The sequence below is a fragment of the Poecile atricapillus genome, chromosome 1 (genome assembly GCF_030490865.1).
Source record: "Poecile atricapillus isolate bPoeAtr1 chromosome 1, bPoeAtr1.hap1, whole genome shotgun sequence".
In the NCBI taxonomy this organism is placed as follows: domain Eukaryota; kingdom Metazoa; phylum Chordata; class Aves; order Passeriformes; family Paridae; genus Poecile; species Poecile atricapillus.
Window position 1 is genome coordinate 3,384,794 of NC_081249.1, and position 25,074 is coordinate 3,409,867.

Here is a 25,074-nt window from a genome sequence, read left to right on the forward strand (position 1 = left end):
TTGACAAACGCCTTTGGCTTTAAAACACACACACCATCATCTTCTAGTCTGTGGTGACAAGTTTTGAGAGGATGACAGAGGAATATGTTTGGTGTTATTACCTCTGGCTTACCACTGGCAGTGCCAAAAGGAAATGTAAGCAATCAAGTCAGTATAACAATCCTTGATTATTATTCTTACAACAGCCCTGACATCAAGTTATAAGCTATCATAAATTAAAAAATGCATTCCCATTTATTTCAGAAAGCAACACACAGGAAAAGGCTGAAAAAAAAAATTCAAGGCTGTCTCAAGAACTTCTCTCTCAGCACATTTCAAACTTGATTGGTATGACATGAAAAAGTCCTAGAAACAGGGGAAAATTAAGTCATTTCCAAAATCACCTTCTGGAGAAGCTCTGCTGATAGCCACTAAATCTGCAGTGAAATCAGTCAGAGAGTTTGGAAATCAACCCATTGCGAAGGCTACAACAACTCAAAAAAAGGTGTTTAAATAAATCCAAGTGTGCCAGTTTCAAGATTTGGATCAGGTTTTTCCTCTCTCCCACCTTTTGAATATCAACCATCCTTTATTTCTTGCTTTTTACACAGTTCCTCTCATCTTTTTTTCCTGGTGATGTGAACAAGAAAAGTGCCATTGCCATCAACAGGGAAAAGGTTTTGCAGTTTTTAAGCCATCTCATGCTCCTCCACTAAAAGGACCACCACACCCCCTGACAAAAATCTATCATTGCTATCTCTAGGATGCTGTTGAAATGTCAAATTAGGATCATTCCATGATCCTGAAAAGTGTCCTTTCTGATAGATCAATTTACTTTCTATTTCAAATTATATTTGACCTTTACTTTATATTTGAAATGTTTCTTCTACAAACTTCCCTTTTTATTTTCCCCTGGCTTACATTTTCTTCCTTTGGGGATAACATAATTACACTGACATAAAGAAGAAAACCTTTGTGTCTTAAATATTGCCTCTCTGTTGCCTGAACTTAAAATATGTGAAAAGTTTATAGACCTTGACAGATTCAGGGTGTGGTACAACACACTCTCCTTCATGCAATGCAGCCTCCATCTGCAAGTAAGTTGCCTTTTCATGGAAATACTATTCAGAGAGCATTTCCATAAAAATTCACCCTGGCACCGCTCTGTTTCTCTTGTCATTGGCCCAGCTGTGCTCCTGCCTTGATGGAGTTCTCATTTTGAATAAGGCACAGCACTTATTTTCACGGGGGGAGCCAGGGGAACTTTCCATCTTTACGTAAGAGCGAAGCCTGTGGTCGATGCAGCATCAGTAGGAGGCATCAGTAAAAGCCAGGGCAGTTGGATTTACAGCTAGAGATGGTCTGAGAATACGTTTCAATTCATCTTCCTCCTGCCCTCGTTTCTAGCTCCTTACTAAAGACCAGGAACGCAGCACAATGAGTCCCAAACTTTGCTTTGCCCAGACAAAACGCCAGGTTTTCTTGGGGATTGGAAGATGATCTTTAAGGTCCCTTCCAACTCAACTCATTCATTCTGTGATTGTCAAAGTCCTGGCTGAGGCCACACACTGAGCAGGAGACAGAGCCCAGAGGAAGAAGAGGTGCAGAAGAAGAAGGAACCATACTTAAAGAAAAGATCACCTGTCCCAGGTGGTCAAGGTGAACAAGGTCATGCCACTGCTGCTGCCACTGCTCCTCAGCCACCAGGTCCCAGCAGTGACCCGAGGCACTGAGTGCCTCCCAGAGCCAGCATCATCTTTTATTCCTTCCACCAGCAAGCCAAGCTTGGACTGAAATTTCACCATTTTCCAAAAACTCCCCTACTCCTACAGCAGGAAACAGCAAGGAAGGATCACTTGGAAGGATCCTCAGGTACCCACTGAGCCTTGAGCCACTACCTGGAAAATGCAAATTCAGCTTTCCCCATGCAGATGGGGATGCCAAAGGAAGTCAGAGGCTGCTCCTGCACTGCTCCCAGCAGGTGGATGAGCCAATCTCCCACCGTGGCACCAAGGCAAGGACACCCAGTGCTGGGGCTCACACATCACCACACTCTCCTGTGTTCAGAAGGCACTTTGAGCATGCTTCCCAAACACAAATACTAAATTATTATTTTAAATTATGGGGTTTGTATTTTTCCTGAAGCGTTTGCCCTGCACTGAGGCTGAAAATGGACAGTCTGCGGTCTCTTTTACGAAGCTGTTTTTATCCTCTCGGAACCAAAGTGGTAAACCACTAATGGCATGAGCGTTTTTCTCATTATCAGTTACAATGTTAATGACTCTTATTTAAGCAAGCAGTATTTTAAAACCTTTCAGCCTTGCTTGTTCACTTATTAGACCTCAGACTGTTTATTGTGTCTTCTCTTAAGAGAGTTCTTTTATGATGTTAAAGGGAGGAGGCCATTTCAAGACCGGGCAGCAATTTGCATCAGTAAACACTTTAAGGAACATGTTGCTCCAGTGTCTTAAAACTGACTCATTTTCAAAATCCCTTGCCTGAAGGATCAGTGCACTCTGGGGCTCAGGACTAACTGTAAATGGTTACATGTTCAAATAAAATCGGGGTCTAGCAACTGAAGCAAAGGCAAGTCTTAATCCCGGTGTTGGGATCAAACTCTGCCTTGTAACCTTGTGCAAAACACTCAGCCCACTCGTAGAAAACATTGACAGAAATGAAGTGTTTCAACTTTATTTGCCTAAACCCTCCATCTCCACGAGTCCAGAGCCACCCACGCAGATGAGCACAGGCCATAGAGATTATTTTCACACAGGGATCATAAGGGACTTTTGTTGGCTTCCCTTTTTTTTTTCAAGCCCCATCCCAACAGCCACATGGAGAAAAAACAGAGGCATCCTCACAGCTACCTATGGGCACTCACGGAGAAATATCCAGGGCTGGAATGGAAATGAGCAGTTTTAGGAAGGGTAGAAAGCCAAGCACAAAGGCTCTGGCAGCCAAAAAATCAGAGCACATTCATAAAACAACAGCCCAACGTTTCGAAAAGCATCGAACAAAGCAGTTGCCAAACTGCTGCTGTCATCTCCAGGAAAAGCAAGCATGCCACAGGTATTTCCTGTTCACACTGATCCTGGGGGAAGAGTAAAAGTGGGTTATTACACAGACCTACTCTCAGTGTTCTCACTTTCATAATACACACGGGTGTTTCCTCACTGCATCCATTCTTGCTCGAAGCCATTGGTGGGCAGCATACCTAACTCAGCTTTTGTTTAAGTTCTTATGTTCTTCCCAGGTAATTGGCCCTACGGGACTTTAATCCAAATGGAGTGTGTCTTTGTAGGGACCTCGCAGAGGTATTTCTAATGTTTAATGGTCTCCTGAATTACTACTTTCCTCCCACTGTGAAGGAAATGGGCTCACCGCCGTCCGCTTCCCCGTAGCATTCATTACCACTGGAAACACGGATGTGGAAACAGCATCCCTCAGCCCATCCCATGAGGCAAAAGCACATGGAAGAAGAGGCAAATATTCATAGTCCTTAACAGTAAATGACTTGCTCCACGTGGATGTGACCAAGCAAAGGTTCCCCTCGTGTGCAATTGCTCACAATTCACCTATCTGGGCTCGTCCCAGGAGGGTGAGGGAATTGGATCCTGGCACAGCTCCCTGGCTCAGGGTGACACGGGCACGTACCTGGCAGCAGTGTGGGAATGGGGATCTGGCTCTGTGGGGTTATTTGTTACCTTTCCTGTGCAGCCCTTTCTCAGACCATGCCTTAATGTCTTCCAGACCCCCAGCAGCCCTCACACCATATGTGGAGAAAGAGCATGGTGGAGCAACTGGTTAATGAGTTATTCTCACAGCCTGCTCCCCTTAGGAGCTGGTACACATCTCAGTGCCTGCCAGCAGCACAGTGGAGAACCCGCTCTCAACTGCTGTCAATACCTCATTTAAAACCCTTGTAATTGTAGTACTACAACAGTAACATTTAGTTCACCTAGAAGCCCAGTGCCTCATTCATTCCCTCTGTCCCTGGGTGAGGAATTGTGTGTCCAGCAGGAGCAGGGCAGGGATTGTCCCTCTGTGCTGGCTCTGAGAGGCCCCTCCAGGGCTGGCTCCAGTTGTGGCTGGTGCAGGAGAGCCCTGGAGGGGCTGGAGCGTGTCCAGGGCAGGGAACGGAGCTGGGAAGGGTCTGGAGCCCCAGGAGGGGCTGAGGGAGCTGGGAAAGGGGCTCAGCCTGGAGCAAAGGAGGCTCAGGGGGCCCTTGTGGCTCTGCACAAGTCCCTGGCAGGAGGGGACAGCCGGGGGGGTCGGGCTCTGCTGCCAGGGAACAGGGACAGGAGGAGAGCTCAGGCCTCAGGCTGGGCCAGGGGAGGCTCAGGGTGGACAGCAGCAGGAATTTGCCCATGGAAAGGGAGCTCAGGCCTTGGCAGGGGCTGCCCAGGGAGCTTTGCAGTGCCCATCCCTGGAGGTGCCCAAGGAAGGGCTGGACGTGGCACTCAGGGCTCTGGGCTGGGGACAAGGTGGGCATCGGGCACAGCTGGGACTCCATGATTTTGAAGGTTTCCAAACGTAATGATTCTGTGTTTCTGGAGCACAGAAAACTTCTAAACCAGCTGTACTCAAATACTGGAGCTGAAGGTTCCCCTTCAGACAACACAGGTGGGGCTGAGAAGGGAGGACCATCCCCAGGGCCATTCAGTGCTGGGTTGGTGACAATCCTGTGTCCCACAAGCCTGCTGGGCTTTTCCTCCCTTTTCTTGCCTGTTGAGATCACCTGTCATGCTTCAAGAGAAGGAGACAACATTAGAGGTGATCTGCTTTGGCTGTAAATGTCATCACATCCAAAACGCCTTTCAAATTTAAACCAGAAAATATAGGATTCCCCAGGAAGAGGAAGCTATCAGGTCCAGCTAGGAATTAAAACAGGAGACCTTGACAGCAAATCTTCACTGACTCCTGCCTGCCAAGGGACTGGGAGGAGGCCAGAGATGGAGCAGGAGGGAGTTGTGAGATCTGCAGGCGTATGACCCATGTCTCCTCCTCTATGAAAGATGAGCCCACACAGAGAAAGTGGAAATTCTCTGAACTCATACGAGGGAAATTTTATCAAGAGGAAAAGCAGTGGCTGTTTCCTGTGAGAAAAAGACGGTGCCTTTAAATGCTCTAGCAACTGGGGGGAATTAAGGCTTTAGGAAAGCAGCAGTGAAAACACTTCCAGGACTTTCCACCCCCAGCAGAATCGTGAGGAAGAAACACTTCAGCTGAAGAGCTCTGTCCCCTTGAATACCATCACAGAAGCTTCAGCCACTTCAGCAAGGACAGGATTTCATCCACTGAATAGAAACTCAGAGTTTTGAAACTCTTTCACGGGTTATTCTGGAACAGAGAAGGAAGAGGAATTTATGGGTTGGTGTTCTTTTTCCATGTAAAACCAACTGGAAGTGGTAAATACGTTAAAACACGCTTGTTGTTTTTCTTCTCCAAAGGAGAACAACAGGACTGTCAAACACCCAGGAGCACATGTGGCGTGCTTACACCACTGGTTTTGAGTTTCCGCGCACCAGCCAGGCTCCAGCTTCCTAGCAAACCATTAAAAACGAGAAAGAGACGAGAAGAGTTCAAAAATTCACTATCACCTACTTAGCCGAGAGTGACTTTTAGTGAAACGATTTGCCTTGCTAATCCTTTCCATGGAATGCAGATGAGAGTTTACAGGGATGGGGAATGGGTTGGACTGGGCTCCATCCATGCCCAGGAGCTGGGGGGGCCCTGGGCTCACCAGTGCAGGGAGAACTCGCCCCTCATGTGAGGGACAACCAGGCTGGGGCTCTGCTTGCCAGCGATGATTTGATTCCTCACAGGTCCATAAACACAGATTACGTCAGTGTGGTTTCAGGCTCATTTTTAGCCGAGGCCACTCAGTCCAAGAGGAACCCGAGGCAGTGGTCAAAGGGAGCCTCTCTGTGCTCCAGACAAGCCCACTGATCCGAACCTGCTCCTGCAGGGACACGAGGATGCCAGAAACCCGCGCAGAGCACTGGCCAGAATTCATCCCACCCTAACAGGCAGGAATGAGGGATCACGCTTTTCCACCACAAATGATAAAACTATCCAAGCCCAAATCCCCTCCCCACGAATTTCAAATGCTTTCTTTCTGCTCTTCCTGGTGTTGAACACACGTTACATTCACCTTACAAAACGTGCACAGTTTGTCTGGTTTCGAAGCAGGGGCTGGAGCGCAGCAAACGTCCTCACTCTCACTCCTGCTCCTGCCTCTCAAGAGAAGTGCCAGAGAAAGGATTCTATTTTGGTAAGAGTTTAAAGGGCACAGTCAGAAAAGTGACTATGTAAAAATGGCACCTTTTCATCCAGCAGATCTGTTCCCAGTGAGTATTCTGAGTCATGTCTGCTTACTTTAGTGACCAAAATAGATTTTTAGTACTTCTCACTCCTCTCTAGTCCTGCGGAACCAACACAGCAAAGAGGGAGTTATATAAATCCTATCTTGGACCAAAACCCGTCAGGATGAGCCCAAGGGTCAGAAGGGAGGGCTGGAAGTGCCCCTGTGGGTGTCTGAGGGGGCAGTGCCCCACCCCAGTGCCACAAATGCCACGTCCCACGGGGGGCTGTTAGCCCAGAGGGACAGGAGCAGAGGACAGCCCAAATTCCCTTCACCTTGGCTCCTGCATCCTTCAACAACCCGATCCTGACCCCCCATCCCACATTCCTGCTCTGCAGACAGACCACAGGCCGAGTTCCCTGGGCTCACATTTGGTTACAACTCTGTCTCCTGTAAACTGTCATGGAAATCACAAGCAAATAACAAACAGGGAGCTCACCCCTCCTTCCCCATACAGAGCTCCATACAGAGCTGCTCTGCAGCTCAGCTGTGCTCCTTGCAAGGGACCACTGTCATCAAGGGGCTAAAAACTGCCTCTGACAAGCAAAAACCTCGGGGCCTGTCAAAAACAAACTTTCCATAGTTGTGCTTTGAGAGATTTAAGCAAAGTATACACCCAAGGCTGTCGTCTATACAGTTGGACCAGCCTAAAAAAAAAAAAATCACTTTAAATAGTTATTATTACCTTCATGAGCAGCACAGACTCCTAAGAGAAAGGCAGCAGCATTAATCCATTCCTGTCTTACTCTGAGGCTGAAAGAAATGATGGCTAATGTTGTCTTACTCAGTTTTTCATGGAAGTTAAGAGAGCAGTGCATGAAAGTTAAGAGAGAAAGCATGAAAGGGTTTTCTGTTGCTATTTCTAATGTTCCTATTTCTAAACAAAAAGGAAGCTCAATGATAAAAATTAAACTGTTATTCTTACTTAAAATTAAACTTTAAAATTAAAATTATAAAATAAGCAATAATAATAATTTCCACTCAGACTGTATTATTCATCTGGTCTTTCTGCTATATTTTACTTACATTTTTTCCTTCAGTATCCCTAAGATCAGCTGCTGGAAGGCCTGGATTTGTCTCTGGATGCAGAATTCAGGGCACTCCACACCAGCCACGTAAAAGCCAAAACACCCAGTCCTGCAACCCCAATTCCTCCCCAGGCTGCTGGACCATCTTCTACATCTTCATTGCCTTTCCCAAATGAGCATCACTGTCTCAGACTGGCAAGATTAACCTGTCCTCTGGCCAGGCTGGAATTTACACAACTGCTGTCAGCCAGATCCTTGATTTTTGGATGGCTACAGCGAGGTGAGGCGAATCCTACTCTCCTAAAACCATTTTTCAGTCTCATCACTTAGAACTGACTTCCCTGCATGGAAGAAGGAAGAGGCCAGGTTCAGGTTTCTTCAAGCTCTTCATTTCAAGACGGTGATGAATTGCTCTGCTGAAATGAAGCCTTGGAGGTGCCTACAAAGGAAGGTGCCCTCGGTGGTGTCAGGATGTTGACACACATATTGGTGACAGATGATTTGGCTTGTCTTGGGTGCAAGAGATACAGAGACTGCTACAGACTACTTGCCATAAATGTATAAAAATACCAGAGAACTTATAAATGCAGCAAAGGAATGAAGAGCACCAGTCCAAGTTCCCAGCTTCACATTCTGGGCAAATGTAATGAAATTTAAGAAACAGCACAAGATATCGACCAGGACTAATCTAGGTCTTGATTTGATATTAAATCCTTTATCTTCTCTTAATGTGGTAATAAAACCCCAATTTTTTCCTTTTCCAAACCTGTTTTTAATGCAAATTTCTGCACAAGCCTGTGTTAAAAAAAACCCCTTCTATAAGTCTTTGAAGAGCCAACTACAATCAGAACAATCAGTGGAACAGCAACAGCAGTTCTTTAAAGAAATGATGGAGAACTTTTCCCACGTCTGCTTTGCAAGTCCTGCAGATCAGCTGCTTTTCCAAGCAGATTTTTCAGCTTAGTCTCAGTGCATGTTGCAATGCAACATCTTTATGTTACTTTAGTACTTAATCCTTTGTGTATAATTTGTGAACTCTATAGAGAGCAGTCCATTTTATAAACAGAATTTTAAACCACCAGGTTTAAATTTATTGCAGGGTTTATTCAGAACTGACAAAGCCTCCTTAGAAAACGGAATTTTGCTAAGAAGCCTTTCCTTCTGCATAACTACAAGACTTCCTTCTGTATAAAACCTTTTTCTACTTACACAGAAAAATATAAACCATAAAATTGTTTGATTGCAATATTTTTTACATCTCTTTTACAGAAAGAGATACATTGTGCAATTTTCTAAATCCCTGATTTTTACATGTACATTTAATTGCATTAAAATCATAACTGATTTAAACAACACTGCATGCATTACAATTATTAAGAATTAAAATATAAGTGATTTGTTGAAGGATTTTTTTTTCAGTCAAATCAGGTCAAATAGACCATGTATATCCATACTTGAGAAGCTAAAAAACAAGTAATCAACTCAATGCAAAAATTATGGAAGTGGGAAGCCTACATGCCTTAAAAATTAGAAGAAATAAATCAGATTCCACAGAACATTTTGTGGCAAGTCATCTACAGGGCATCAAAAGCTGCTCCTCCTACGCCAACGCTCCCAGAACCAGAAAAATGAAACGACCTGAACAGCTGATAAATCAAGGCATGTTTAAACAGCATAATAGTAGCCAAAAAATAAAAAAAAAAAAAAAAAAAAGAAAACAAAGCCTTACCGAGCACTTGTAGCCGAGAGTGAAAAGCAGGAGGAAAAGATGCTAACTCAGCAGGCAGCGCATTTGGGATGAGGGGAGAGAAACCTTTCCCTGAGCACTCACACCTGCACAGCCCCAGCCAGGGCTGTGACCTGCTCTGCTCTCCTTGGGGCAGGGGCTGAGTGTTGGCCAGGGCCAGCATTCCCAATCCCCAGACCCTGCAGCTCCAACGCCTTCGCGCTGCCCCGTCCAGCCCAGCGCCCCAAATTGCTCTCCCGCCGCGGCCGGTGCGGGCTCAATCAGGGCTTTCCTCCCGCTGCCGTGCCTTTGCGAGGTGAAAAGAAAACAAGGCTGTTTCATTAGGGACCTCCTGGAGGAAGCTCAGGACTTGGGTGTCTGAGCAGAGCTGATTGAAACCACATTGGAGGTGGTATTTGCTGAACCGGCCTCGCGCGGGGCCGCCGTGCTCATCATCACAGCCAGCCTTGCCCTCCCCAATCAGCAGCTAATTAGGAGTGTGGGGTTCCCAGCTACAGACAAATCCAGGAGGCCTGAAACACAACTGGAGGCAACATCTGGTGGTGGGAGCAGCACCTGGAAGAGGCAGCAGCTTTGGAACATCCCAGCGATGCTGCTGAGCGCCCAAGCAGGAGCACGGCACCTTTGTGAAGCAACGCCACTGCCAAGGCCCTTTAATAAGGGTGTTGTAATTTACCTGGATGTCGTATCATGTTGTAAATATTAAAATGAATCAACACAGAAGGCCTCAAAGTAAAACCAAACCCTCACCTGTGCACAGCAACCACTCCCTAAGCCACTGTGGTCAGCCAGAGTTGCGTGGCTACAGCTCGAGGCCCTGAGGTTTCAACCATCCCCTATCAAAGCTGGTTGTATCTCCAGCTAAAATGAAAACACGTGTTTATTGTTTTTTCCTTGGGGCAGATGATTAATATTTATGTGATGCATTATCAAACAAAAATAACTATGTATTTTGTTCCTGGAATAATGGGTTTTTTCCTTGTTGGATTGAAGCTGTGCCAAGGAGGGGATGCAGCTGATGCAAGCAGCGTGCAAGGACAGTTCACTTTCTGTGGCCACTTTTTAAATGAAAAAAGGGCATTTCTGAGCGGGGGAAGTTGAGGAAAATAATTGCTGTGGTGGAATCTCACACTCCACACAAGTAAAAGTGCCAAGGCAGCAGGAGATCCTCCTGCCACAGCAGTGAAGGAAAAGCAGGCGTGCTGCAAATCCATTCATGCTAATTTTAGGTAAAGTCTCATTTTTGCTCTCAAACAACATAAAAAATACCTCACTGCACACGATTTACTTTTGATAAATCGCTGATTAACGAGGACATGTACCGTGTCCACAGCAGAATAAACTCTTTGGATTTCATTGTGAAATTTCTGTTCCTTGAATTCAATTAACCCCTCCAGATTATACACAGACCACTAAATATAAATAGAAGAGGTTAAAATGCAGTTTAAATATAACAGATATGGCCACAACTCCATATTTAGATATACCCTTTAATTTTTTCCTATTGCCTGCTTTTTACTTACATTTAAATTTAGCAAAGTAATTTTAGACTGCCAGTTTTCTACCTACACTAGTTAACTACACTGTGAAGGAAATATATTAGATTAGATAGTCTTCCAAAATGACAAATTGATACAAATTTTTTGGACTCAAACCTTCAGCCAAAAAGACAAAATGCTTGATTTTCCTGGGAAACTTGCATGTCAGAAAGGGCATGGCCAGAACCACCCTGGGAAGTAAAAAATATTCCAGCCGCTGTGAGAGCAGCCAGTTGTGGGTATAATGAAAACCAGCGCGGTGTTATCGCACAAAAGGTAATTCTTCCAACCCAAGACAAACAACATTATAATTCAGGCTGAAAATATCTTTGCCCCGTGTGAACTTTGTTGTTTCTTGTTGTTGTTTTTTTTTTTTTTCTCCTAAATGAAAGCGTTTAAAATCAACTGTATAGGAAAAGTGCCGTACAAAGCGTGCACTAATCCCTGGCATCCCTTCCCAGCTGCACAGAAAAGCAGCGGGCAGCTTTAGGCACTCAGGGCTGCCTGCCCCACTGACCTCAGCTGATATGGATCAGGCCCAAAGGGCCCTTTCCAACCTTACCCCCTGTCAACAACTTCCACCTCGAGTCGGGGACACAGATTTCCACAGAGCTGCTCACATGATTCAAAGAAGTACAGTTTGCCCTTACGGCTGCCTTTTCCTGAAAAAAAATAAATAAAAAATAACAACTATTCACTTGAAAGAAAATGGCAAGCTTCCTGATAGTGGAACAAAACCCCAGTGCAGTGGGTATTCAAGGGAAGGGGTTTGTTTCGACCCAACCTTTTAAAATAATTTTGTTGTTACCTGCTTGTAACTCATGGAGTAAAGCTCAGGAGAGGAAAGGAAATGTAACGTGTAAGGTTTTGGGGCTACCAGATGCCATCAGCACCGCAAAGGCTTCTCACATGTTTTTTTTTTTTGATCCTCGTGGGAGGAGGAACTGCTCTGTTCAGGGATCACAGCGAAGCCATCAAAATTAAACACTCTGCAGAGGGACAGCAGTGATAGCAAAGCTCTGGGGGTTTGGAGAAAGCGCAGTGGGAAAGGATTTGCCTCATCAGTAGCCAGGCATTCTGTTCACGGGGTGCTGTTCAAACCAACGGGACTGCCACAGTCTTCCCAGGGCTTTCTGTTTGTTTACACAGCGCTGTGCATGCACAGAAAATAAACTTCCCACAGCAGAGCAGGTAGCAAAGACACTTTCACAGGGCAGGCTCTTAGGTAGAATTGTCATTTGAACACCGACAACAGCGGGACCCAAACTGGTGTTCCAGGCTGAAAAGGACAAATAAACGAGCATCCTTGCGATGAGAGACACAACTGCCAAGTCTGGAACAATCTGGGATTTAAGCTCATGGTTGCCATCATTGTGAGTCCTCAATGGACTCACACCCCCAGATTTCTGTAGTGCCTTACAAAGAGCTCAAATTCATTTAAAAGAAAGCAAGAGAACCCCACAGGCAGTACTGCTTAAAAACCATCAGAAGGAGAACATGTATAATATATACATGTCCATTAGAATCTATCTCTAAGAACCAACTGCTACAGAAATGACAATCCAAAGGGAGTAACACCTCAGGAGCAAAAAGTCCGACTAGTCACACCTAGGACTTATCCTGACAGATCATTTATAAAATTCCTGTAACATGTAACTCTATCCAGTACTATATGATTTGTTTAACTTTGGGACTAAATTGTGGGAGGTGGGGACAGATGCTGCTCAAAGCTTTAAATCCTGAAATGGTTTTGGAGCTGGTAGATTTTTTCTTGGAAACTTTTTCAAAGAATTTGCCATTGTTTGCCCACATCGGAATATGAAAGAGAAAATAAGTACTGATGTTGCTATTCCAATGTACCATACCTTTGTTTTTATAAATGTCCTTTAAGAAACAAATCAGGCAATCAACATAAAAATGTATTTGTCCAGTATGAGGTATGGCTTGGTCTGTTTATGCCTATTTACTTCTGATTGGGAAACTATCAAATAATCTATTTCTCTCCCTTGATTTTTCTCTCAGTTCAGGTGTGTCTGAAATCACATACCTGATATATGTATCCTGACAAGAATTTACATTTCATACCCCAGTGGGAAGTTGTCTTTGTCTGCTTCACTTGTTTCAGTGAAACCAGGGAAGTGCTCAAAGGGTTAAACCAAAGGAATGTGACATTTCTCCATGTGCAGCTCCATAGACCTATCCCGGTTTTCCTAATGGACTCAAAATTACATGGGCAGAATGGGGCAGAATGTAATTTCCAAACTCTTACTTCAGAACAGAGTTAATTCACAGAACGACGCTTAGAATACAAATAAAAAACTTCATTAAAGAACGAGCCATTTCCCCACACCGTGGGCTCTTAGCAAAGGCAGCAATGAATGGAAGTTTATGTTAGCCAGAACTCGCAACTCCAGCTTTTGTAAATACAATTACGTGCACTCCAAACTCCTCAGAGAAGTCATCTGGTCACCAAAACAGAGCCCCGCATATCCCTCACTGAAAAGCACCAAGCCCAAGCATGACTCCCCTCAGCCGCAGGTAATTGAAGGTTTTCCTACGTGCAAGAGCTGCCCAGCTTTTGAAAAGCCATAGAGCTATGAGTTAACTGAATGATGAACTGCTGAAAGAATCACAAAGGCACCAACGCCGCTATTACGGTCCAGAGGTGGGGAAAAGTGATGGCGAGGGAGAACTCGGTATCACTTCTGCCCGAAAATCCAGCGGCCAGCCCGAAGCCAAACAGCGTTAACCCTTCCAAACTCGAAAGAAACTCGGGCAGGGTTCGCGCAGAGGATGCCCCGAGCCCTCGGGGCTGCCGGGCTCCAGCGGCCCGGGGACAGCCGGGCCGGTGCCCGAGCCGCCCTCGGGGTCAGCGAGCCCCGCCCGCTCCGTGTCCCCGGCCGCTCGCTGTCCCGGCCGGGCCCTCGCCCATCGCCCCGACGGCTCCGCTCACCGCCCCCGCCCCATCGCAGCCCCGAAGGGAAAGCACTTACCGGGCTGCGGCTGGGGTCAGTCCGGGCTCCTGGGGAGGGGGGACGGGGCGGGCCGGGCCGGGGGAAGGCAGCGGCCGCCAGCGGCGGGAGCTCGGGAGGGAGTGAGGGAGCGGGCAGGGGACGGCGGCGTTGCCGACTGCGGTGAGTCACTTCAGTCGGGACGGGCTCAGCCCATCGCGCTGGCCCCCGGCTCCGGGCGCCTCTTCCTCTCTCTCCAATCGCGGCCGCCGCCGCCGCTCCCGGCGCTGCCCGGCTCCCCCGCCGCCGTCGGGGCGGCCCCGCGCCCGGGGCGCTCCGGGACCCCCGCCCCCGGTGCCCGCGTCCTCCCCCGGCTGCGCTCGGGGGGGCGGAGGGGCCGGGCGGAGCTGGAGGTGAGCGGGACCCGCGGGGGGAGGACGCGGCGCTCGGCGGAGCCCGGCCCGGCCCGGCGGGGCCGCTTCGCCCCCGGCGCGGGGAACAAGAGCGCGTTTGAAGGGGCGAGAACAAGCGCGCGGTTGTGGCGGGGACCCGACGTGAATCCCAGCCTGGCCCCTAAACCAGGTGGCAGCGGGAGGAATAACGGGATGCTCGGGAATAAAAGGGGAGCGAGGTGTGTGTGCGGGGCGGGAGCGGGGGGGAAGCAGAGGAGGCTGGTCCTGCCGAAGCTGCAGCCCCATCTCCCAGGGGTGATGGAGAGGGGACCCGTCCCGGCGCTGCCATCGGCACTCACCTCGCACGGAGGAAAGGCAGGGGAGAAGCGGGCGGTGCGCCCCGTCCTGTCCCCTGTCCCTTGTCCCGTCCCTCCCTCCGGCGGCCCCGGGGCTCCTTACCGGGGCTCCGCTTGTCCCCTCCGCCGCCGCCTCGCCCCGACCTTCCCCGGGCACGCCTCGGCCCCCGCCGCACCGCCGGGCATCGCCCGCCGCTCTCCGCCAGCGGTCAGCGCCCGGCACCGGCGTCCGCAGCAGAAAACCCAGTAGTCCCTTAATTAAAAATAATAATTAAAAAAAAAAAATTATAAAAAAAATAATTAAAAGCGTCTCAATTTTTAAAGCAGAACTACATAATGTATTAATTGGTTGCTATTAGCATGCAGTTTTATTGAGCATAGCACACAGAAGTCTGATTGTAAGCGAGGAGTGTTTTCAATGAAAGTGGAGTTATTTTAGCTGCAGACATGTTTACATTTCTGTGGTTTAGTCTATAACTTTCTCTTTTTCTTGCTTCAGAATTCTGCTCCATGAAGCAAAGCCCTTAGCTCCCAGACATTCCAAAAAGTCTGCCAAAATAATAGGGGGGGGAGAAAAAAAAAAGGGAGAAGGAATAAAAAAAACACACACAGAGACCCCCAAGTCTGGGTCAGGCTCAGGGCTGGGTATGGGCAGAGCGACTATACCCCCTCCTCACTCTCCCTCTCCAGTTAAAAAGCCTTCAGGGCTCCATTTCCTGTTTTTAAGGAAAAAATAAAGCGGGTCTAGGACTGATTTTAGACACTGCCTAGACCAGGGCTGGTGGGTGCCGAGGACCTTTAACTCTCTCGATGCCAAAGAGTACCTGATACCGCACATCCAGGCAACCACACACCTCCCTCGCTTGGAGCAGCCCCAGCAGAAAAATGGGCTTTTTACCCCTAATGTGTGGTTTTTGGGGTGACAAAGATCCCAAAGGTCCCAAGCAACCACCTAGTGCTTGAATGAGCAGAGTGAAGAGATAAAATACCCCCAAAAAGTGGCACTGAGTGCCCTCTGCTACTGCAGCACCCACCTATGGAGATCTCCTGGTGAGCCTGTGGTGTCCCTTCTGGGAGTTGGGGACAGTGTTGTCACCCACCCCTCCTTCCCCGCAGCCTCCCCTGCTGTGGATGGGCAGCATCACTCGTGTGGCCCTCAGCGTGTGGGCGTGAAAACAACGCGAGCTGCTGGACGTTAAATCCGCAGCTTTGGAAAATCAAAAGGGAGCAGCTCGGCTAAAATTAGGAACACGCAGTAGTGAATGAAGCACGAAAGTCGTGGACGCCTCCCCACCAAAGTCCCGAGTCAAGTTTTCCACTCCAAGGCTTGGTAGGGTGTGATAGGAATAGAAGCAGGAGTGTTGAGAATAAAGCACCCCTGTAATGAAGGGTTGTGTCTCCAGGGAAGGGACGAGGAGAGGTGGCAGGACGGAGGATGCTGATGCAGTGCCAGGATCCAGACAGGGCACCCTGTCCCAGTCCTGCCCTTCTGCCCTCAGCCACCTGCCCTGGGAGGGAAAATCCTTGGATCTGCCAGCAGCAAGGCAGGGCAGGAAAATTCACAGTGGTGTTTCTTGGCCCCCTGGCCCTCAACGTTTGCCTCCCAACCTCATCCAAAGCGTTTTTATGTGTGTGTCCCCTCCCCAGACTTTTTATTTTTACATGCCAGATGACTCCTGTATATTTGGACCTCTCGCTTTTGAAGAAGCCAGAAAGCATTATGATTTCCCAATGCTTAAAAAAGAAAAGAAAACACCTTTCCCCCAAGATGTTTTATATTAATTTAAGTATCGGTTCCTGGTTCATGTCAGCCCCTTTCACAATGAAATGTCCTGCGTGGGCTGTCACACCTGCTAAATATAATCCTCTCATTCTTTTGATATTCTGCAAAGGGCCTTTAAAGGTTCACATCCTCCAGTCTGGAGGTTTAATTGCTTCATCTCGGATTTTTAAGAAGCCTTATAAATTTCTGATTTTTGTGGATTTCAAAGGAGCAGGGGGAGGGATGGGAGCGGGATGCGAGGGCGATGCTGAGAGCACAGCACTGACACTGCAGGTCTTGTAAAAGCTCTGACCCTCCAGCCTGTCCCACAGCTTCTGCTCTTTGGGGCAGACAACTTGAGCTGGTTTTATGAGTTACCAATGAGTTAAATATGAAAATAGTAGCCTATTTCGCTATGGTAAATGCTCACCAGGGAGGAAATCATAGATTCAGTTTTATAGAAGGTAATGGAGTGAGATTACCCACACTAATGTACTTAACTCTTCAGAGAACATAAATCCAGCAGGAGACAGCCCCAAAACCAGTTGATCCCCAAAACAAACTGCAGCCAGCAACAATTTCATCCTTACGAGGTGCTGGTGGCACCAGGTTTGCCTGGTGGAGCTGTGGTTAGAAACTCCTGGTCAGAGGAGTGTGGTGGTTACAGACTCCAACAAGGATGCTCCTGGGGCCAGAAAATGCCTGGCAGGATGGGAACAGGAGGGCTGGGGGGGAAAATCTTGCAGCCCCAATCTTTGTCCACCGCACACAGCAGCTCTCGGTAACACGACGGCCACAAATTCCCTGGAAGTGCGATGCATAATTCCTGTTAAATGAGATAAAACAGCAGAAAGAGGCACACTGAGTGTGCTGACAGCTTCGTGCTACACCCAGATGTGGCTGCAGGAATTGGCACCGTGGCAGGGCCCCCAAAATGCTGTGATTTCATGGAGGAGCTGCAGCAAAGCCAGCGGGGGTCGTGTCCAGCTCTCGGCGTGGCTCCATCTCCTGCATCACCTTCCGAGGCACTCCCAGGTGCAGGGGACAGGCTGGCAGCCCCAGCAGTGACCAGCACAGAGGACAGCTGAGCTGCTGGGCTCCCAGCTGGAAAGCTGCTCCACATTGCCACTCCATGTCCCAAAACCCCAATCTTCTGCCCTTTTGAGCCCTACCTGTGCCACTAAAATATTCAGCCAATGCTCCTGCAGAATGCAAGCGGTGGGAACACGGGGGAGGAAAGGGAGGAGGGGGAAGCCAGGTGGGAGGCTGGAGCATCCCTTGCTGTGCCACCTTCCTGCCACCAGCCCCAGGTCCCATGGCCCTGCAGCTCTTTGCTCACAGCCAGTTGCTCTGTCACAGCAGCTGTCCCCAAAGCTGACCCCGCTGTCCTGTGCAGGGACAAGATCCACCCCAAAGGCTCGTTCCTGGAGCTTTCTCTCAGGAGGAAGGAGGAAATTTCAGAGCAGATGGGTCTTCGAGCGCTGCCTCTTGCTCAGGAGTGTCGTGGGGAAAGAAAAAAAGCGGTCCCGTCATTTTCCATCTCCTTAAACACAGTTTTCTAAATGCAAGCTTGAAACAAGCGATAAAAATTAACAAATTATCACATCTGGATCAAGAAAAAAACCCCATAGCCCTCACTTTTCCCGTATTTCTTCCAGAGCAGTGGGCCTATGAAGATACATTTAGCAAGTGGCACGGCCTCAGATAATTTTGAGTCTTATTGGCAGAACTAGGGACTGAAGCACTTAAAGGATGCAAACCTTGCTGTGGTTTTAGGGTTTTTTGTGGTTTTAGGCTGCTGCTGTGTTCACCACTAAACCACGCCCCAGGTGCCACTTCCATGTTTTTTTTTTTAGATTTGCATGGACAGCAATTCCACCACCTACTTGGAGTTCCAGTGCTTGACCACCCTTTCAGTGAAGAAATTTTCCCCTAATACCACCCTAAGCCTCCCATGGTGCAATCTGAGGCTGTTCCCTCTTGTCCTGTCACTTGTCACCCGGCAGAAAAGACCAAGCCCCACCTGGCTACAACCTTCCAGGTGGGTGTAGAGAGCAATATGGTCCTCCCTAAGCCTCCTCTCCCCAGGTTAAAAAAAAAAAAAACCTGCAAAAAGGATAATAATGCAAACTTCATAGCATTAATCATTGTAGTTCTTATCAATGAAATGCGATGTATGAATGATATTTATTTCTTTTGATATGAAATAACAGGAGTAGAGCACAGATTATTTTATTTTTTTCCCCACTGGCAAAATGCAATTCCAGCACCTGATTGTTCTCATTAGAATCAGAAAGGATTAACATTTTACCTATGAAAATATCATTTAGGATGAACAAGTCAGGCAACAAAAAGGGGACACTTTTATAAATATTACCTCTCCCAGGTGTGGCTGACATTCACTAATAAAGGTTCCCTTATGTAAAAATGACATTTAATTCAGGAGAGATAGGCAGTTATATAGACACATCCTGTTGCCTGGGTATGAACAGGAAACTCTTTTTCAAGGAGCAGAAATTATGGCTTTTTACAGCACTCATGGATTTGTTTTAGTCACAGACTGGACACCTCAATATCATTTTGGCAATCTCTGAAAAGACTCTGGTGTCCCTCCTATGAGAGAACCACTTTTATTTAGGGAAGGAAAAATCATTTCTATTTAAATGCTCTAAAGTGGCAAAAGAAATGATTTCATTTGGATTTTACCTGTGTAAGTATCTGGGTCGATAATGTGGTTGGGTGAAGGGGATATTGATCACCAGGGTATTCAGCACCAGTGATTATTCAAGACTGCTGCATCAATTTGAAACAATTCACACTCTTTCCCAAGCAATGGGCTAAAAGGAAAGTGAGATAATCTGTTTATTCTCATTTTTAGGTTTGTTTTATTTTCTGCTTACACTGATAGCTGAGTTCAAAAAACAATGTGTTGGCAGGGAAGGTCCGGGGAACACTTGAAACTCCCATGAATTCAGAAGGGGTTTTATGAGGCTACAAGAAATGATGGAGAAGAATTTAAAAATGCCAAAGTTCTGATCTGAATGATTGGAGAGCTGGGATGCTTGCCTGAATCCCTCCTAAATATCTTGAATCTCCAAAATAAGGTGAAACTCTTCACTTTTTTTCCCTGCATTTTGGCAAATAAATCCCAAAAGAGACAAAGCCGAATATCAGTCCAAAGGCAAACTGGAATAATAATGAAATAAACTCTCTGTGAAAATTTCTATGACCAGAATTGAACTCCTCACTCATTCTCAGTTTGGGCTTGAGGGGCAGAATTTGTGCTTTTTCCTATTTTAACCAGAGCATTTCCCTTCCTCTCTCTCCAAAGGGGCATTTCTTGGCACCACTGCTGAGATTCAAGGAATAACTCACCCAGTAAATCAATACAGAAAGGCTGACTGGAGCATCTCTGTAAGAACTGCAAAGTTCTCCAGCCACATGGTGAAAATTTAAAATAAGAAAGATAAAGGTTGAAGTATTTTCAAAAAAAAAGAAGGAAGTCAAAGTTAGGGTAGATGGCAAAATGCCATAATTTTAAAAATATTTACTAGTGAATAATATAACCAGTATATAGAGATGAGCTGTGTCAGAATTGGTGTTTGAACATAAAAAATAGCTGATGAATAATGGATGAAGACAAGCTTGACCAAAAGGAAAATGTTTATACTTCAATAGAAAGCAATTTATAAGCGTAAATACATAAAGTTACTTAATCATTATTTTCTTATATATTTACATTTTTGCATTCCCTTGGATTCCTTGGTGCATGGTGATCCCTGAGGAGGCCATAGCTCAATGCAAACATAATCCAATGGAGAATTAATATCCAGATAAGCATCATTTTTATGTGATTTAAACTTGTGAACTATCATCTCTCCCTTCTTTACTTTAGTCTGCTTCTCTGCTTTCTCTATTTGTCATGGTACCTGCAATAAATTCAAATTTTGCCTTCAGGTCTATGGACTAGTGTTGTTCACACACAAGTGTCTGTAGTGCTGTAAATCCAGATTTGTTAGCAGATCTTCATGAGCCCACAGCTCTAAGAAAGGTGATACTTCTCGATATCTAATCATTTTTCAGCTATTCCCCTATATAATCACACCATTTTATCTTTTATTTGGCTAATTCTCACAAGTTCTCCACAGCATTTCTTCGTTGCCTGTGTCATGCAACAGAGAAACGCCTGAAATTATTGTCAGAGGCAGAAAAACAGCTTTCCCCAGGACCTGGAGCTCCAAAAAACCTCCGTGATACACAAATGGGAGAAACTTGATTTTCCACGGCTGCAGCTCCACGCGCACCAACGCAGTCCCAGACACACGAACACACATTTATTCTCACACCTACCTTGTGGCAGCAGTGCAAACAAGTCACAGAGATGCCCTAAAAATGCCATTTGTGTGTGTGCAGGCAGGGCAGAGCTGGCTGGGCTGTGCGCTGCCCCAGCACGGCGAGCTCTGTGCCGGCTGGGCAGGAAGGGAGAGGCGGCTGCAGAAGGTGACTCAGCTGGGGATGTGACACTGAATCACCCTCTGGATGAGCCACCCCTGCTTCCAGCTGCTAAATCAACACCCTGAAGCAGAGGGTGGCAGCTCTGGAGTGGCAGCAGGGGTGGGGGGAAAGAGGTGCTGGGGCTGATCTGGTAGCAGCTGGGTGTCCCCATGGCTGCCTGGCTGGTGGCACATGTCCTGGATGTCCTGGATGTCCTGGATGTCCTGGATGTCCTGGATGTCCCCAGTCTCAGTTGTGGTCAGTTTTAACAGCTGGACGTGGCACTCGGTGCTCTGGGAGGGGTGACAAGGTGGGCATCAGGCACAGCTTGGCCTCAAGATCCTGCAGGGGTTTTTCCAGCCTTAATCATTCTCTGTTTCATATTTCTTTCAGACCTGATGAAAAATGAAGATGTTTCATTCAGGACAGCCCTTTGGACTGGATTAAGTGAAGTCTGTTTGTTCTGTCACAGATTAAAAAAATTACATGTTGAACCCCACTGTTTTTTGACTCAAAGTGCCAGAAAACTTGGAATTATCCCACAGAGAAATGCGGTTCCTCTATTTTGTATCTGAGCCCTTTAACTAACTGAACACTGAAAGATGCTTGTAGGTCAAGACAGGACCAGCCTCACATGCACCATTTATTGCAAAAATCAAAGTATTCAAAGCATATCTCACCCTGAAATCTGCTTCTGACACTCTGGTTTAGAGCAAAATAAAACTGTAAAATCACAGAAAGGGTTTTTGTTGGAAGGGACATTAAAGATCATCCAAGGCCACCCCATCCATTGCAGGGACACCTCCCACTGTCTCAGGTGCTCCCAATGTCCAGCCTGGCCTTGGGCACTGCCAGGGATTCAGGGGCAGCCCCAGCTGCTCTGGCAATTCCATCCCAGCCCCTGCCCACCCTGCCAGGGAACGATTCCTGCCCAGTATCTGACCCAAATTTCCCCCTTTTCAGTTTGAAGCCGTTCCCCCAATGTCCTGGCACTGCAGTTCCTGATGAATTGTCCCTCTCCAGCTTCCCTGTAGCCCCTTCAGACCCTGGGTGTTGCTCTGAGGTCTCTCTTCTCTTCTCCAGGCTGAACAGCCCCAACTCTCCCATCCTGTCTCCACAGTGGAGCTGCTCCTTATCAACCCCTTCTCAAACTCATGGCCTCCTCTGGACTTGCCCCAACACTTCCATGGCCTTCAAAACATGACAATAAGTTCTTCAAACCAAGATCTGATTTATTTTGTCCAACTAGACACGCAGCAGAGCTGGCCATGGGGATCTGCAGTGATGTGGCTCCTGAAGGATGATGGAGTCCCAAAGCCACCATGGTTTTGGAGGAAGGCTGAAGAAAGACGTTGAGGTGATCTTGCTCCTACATGTTTGGTGGCACTCATGAGTGGGATCAAGATCAGGGCAAGGCCTTCCACATTCTTGAAAATACCAAGAGGAATGTCTAGAAAAGGGCAGCAGATGATGCTAAGACAGAGACACAAAACAACTGTAAGAAATCTTGGCTACCCTTCAGCAGAATAGATGATGATAATTGGTCCCATCTGGTTTAAAGATTTAGGAGATCGATACATTCTTGGGTAGATGCTCTGTGAAATAGCTGTTAGTGGTGATGTGAAGCTTGCAAACTTCAGCTCACCTCAGCCCCCACGTCAAAATTCTGACCTGATTTACGGCTCAGAAAATCCCCATTTTAGGGAACAAGTCCTCACCATTAGGTTGGACTCAATGATCTCAGAGGTCTTTTCCAACCAAACTGATTGTGTGATTCTGTGAAGCAGAAGGAGGAAAACCTCTTCCTGTGATCAGTTTAGATATCAGGACAAGAGGATTTTTCTTTTTTTTTAATTTTACTTATATGTAAAAAATTCACTTTTTATTTTAATTTTACTTAAAATGTAATTACAAATATTTCACAATCACCAAAAGAAGGTTGAATGGGGCTCTGAGCAACCTGGGAGAGTGGAAGGTATCCCTGCCCATGGCAGGAGAGTTGGAACAAGATGATCTTTAAAGGTCCCTTCCAACCCAAACCATTCTGTGATTCTGTGATCCAATTATTGCACTGTCTGCTGCCATTCATTTGGAATTTCAAGGAGAGCCCCATTTTGATCAGCCAGCTTTCTGGTTTAGTTTTTCAAATTTGAGAAAATTATTTCAACCATTTCAAAGTTTACCATAACGAAAAATTGGGCCAATGTATCGAAAAGTTTGCTCAAGTAGGTGGATGTTTTTTTAATGGAAAGAACAGTTGGTTCTGCAGAAGTATGGGAATTTTTAGCAAGCACTGCATGCTTCCCTTCAGAAAGGAGTGAAAGTGTTCCTGTTTTTCCAACCAATCTGCCATTTGCACAAAAGCAGGCAGAAGGACATGTTCTCAGTGGGACAATAGCCATTTTCTGGAGAGCAAAAGGAAAATGTAAAGTGCGGTGTTAGAACAGGAGAGGTGAAAAGATAAGATTTAAAAAAAAAAAAAGAATGAAAATGAAAAGAAAGAAAAGTGGAGGGAAATTTATACAACTGTTTCTGGACTAAAACAAGAGCTTTTTCTGTAGAAAAAGTGTGTGCAAACTGCAGCAAATCCCAGGACAAGGTGGTGGAATTGCAAGCCTGGGAAAGCCTTGCTTTTTTTTGCTTATATAGCACAAAGGCATCTTTCTGTGGAAACGAGCCCTCTCTGATCTTTTTCATTCTCTTGACGCAGAAATAAAACAACTTAAGAGTCAAATAAAAAGCTGGGAACAGAATAAGCAGTCTGAAACTATATCACACCAGATAAAATTCCCTGGAATTATCTGTGAATTCATTGAAACTGTATTTTATGTTTTTGCTTCAAGACAACTGCTTTGTTGAGGAGGTAATGTATAGATTAAGACAGGACACTTAAACTCTGAAGTCCCCTCGGAGAGTTCTTTCTGGTATAAATCTGCTCTCCTTTAACTTGGATTATAAACAAACTCCATGATATGCACCTGGTTCTGGCAGGGTCTCTATTATTTCGCTCCCAAAAGCAGCTTTATGAAGAGAACACACTGCATTTCAACAGCAATATAAATAATGTTGCAGTTGGGGATCTCTTGCGCCGCTTTCATTTTTCTTTCTTCCCTTTTCATCTGAACTGAACCACACCTCTCTAAAAATACTCACTTTCTTAATGAAAACCATATTTTTGGGCATTTTTTTTTCCCCCTGCGTGTGCATGACCTGTTGAAATGCCTGCACAATCTTTAATGTCAGATTCAGACGACACATGTCTTATGAAAAAGTCTGGGACTCAGCTCTCGGCGGGGCCTCCCAGATCTGTCCCACGTCTTTATGAGAAAGAGGGACAAAACCTTCTGGTTTTGGCATTTTATATTGGAGTCTGCTTTAAGCTAGGCAAGAGAGAGAAAAAAAAAAAAAAAAAAAAAAAGAAGGGAAAAAAAATAGCAACGTAGAGTCTAGACAGAAGAGATTGGGTTGAAATCTGGAAGCTATTCAGTGAGGCTACGGCACATGGCAGCTTGACTGCAGAAAGAGATCACATTACGCTGCCTAATTACACATGAAAAATGTACACATCACTTTTCTTAAATGCTTGGAAAAATAGATGTTCAGATGGCAACTGCGAGCCAGTAACTGAGCCAGTCGTACATAGTTGGAAAGCCTCACAAATGGCATTTCTAAAGCCTGCATTTTTTTTATATTTTTTTAATTTTTTTTTTTTTTAAATGTAATTATTGTGTGTGTGCGTTCATAAAACAACTTCTAAAAAAGGCTTTCTAAATTTAGCAGGCGGTTGTGCTGCAGGAGCATGAAAGGTGAAAATCCAGCGTGTAAGCAGGAGGAATGAGGGCCTGATCCTGGCTCCTCATGAGCCAGTTCAGCCAGGTTTCCTTGGAAGTTTGGGTTGATCCACAGGCTCATGTGCTTGTGTGCTGGGAGCAAACAGTGCAGGGTTTAGAGCTCCGGTGGGAACATCCCATGGGAGCAAAGACAAGCAGATGCCTGGGTATTTGCAGCACCTATGGCCCTGAGGTTGTGTGTTTATATCCTGCCTAGAAAATGTTTAAAAGAGAAGTTTCTCCTTTCTCACAAAGGAGGGGGGAAGAAATAATCTCATTTACTGTGTTGTTTGAGGGTACAGTTCTCCTGTCATCGCCTCCTCCTGACCTCATGGCTCAGGGCTGATGGCTCCTGTTCGGCCCCACTCCTGCCATGCTCCTGCCAGTGATGGGTTAAAAGAATCCAGAGATAAGTTTGGTGGAGTTATGCTTTTTGTTTCCATCTGTTTGGATGGCATCTGCTCTTCTTTTTAGCTTAAACACAAATGCTCAAAGACGGGATGCAAATAGGTCTTGAACTAGATCATCTCCAGAGATCCCTTCAACCCTAAGAATTCTGTAATTCTGTGATTCTGTGGTTCTGTGATTTTGTGATTATGTGACTTCCCCAAGGGAGAAAACAATTTTCCAAGC

General features: G+C 46.3%; 1 protein-coding gene across 1 annotated transcript in view; it reads left to right on the plus strand.

Moving 5' to 3' along the window:
- Positions 1–4,272: 4,272 nt before the first annotated feature.
- B3GALT5 (beta-1,3-galactosyltransferase 5) overlaps positions 4,273–25,074 on the plus strand; it is a 359,311-nt gene continuing 338,509 nt past the window's right edge. Inside the window, exon 1 of the mRNA XM_058834241.1 lies at positions 4,273–4,432. The gene's annotated coding sequence lies outside the window, so the exon portion shown is untranslated. The remainder of the gene's footprint in view (positions 4,433–25,074) is intronic.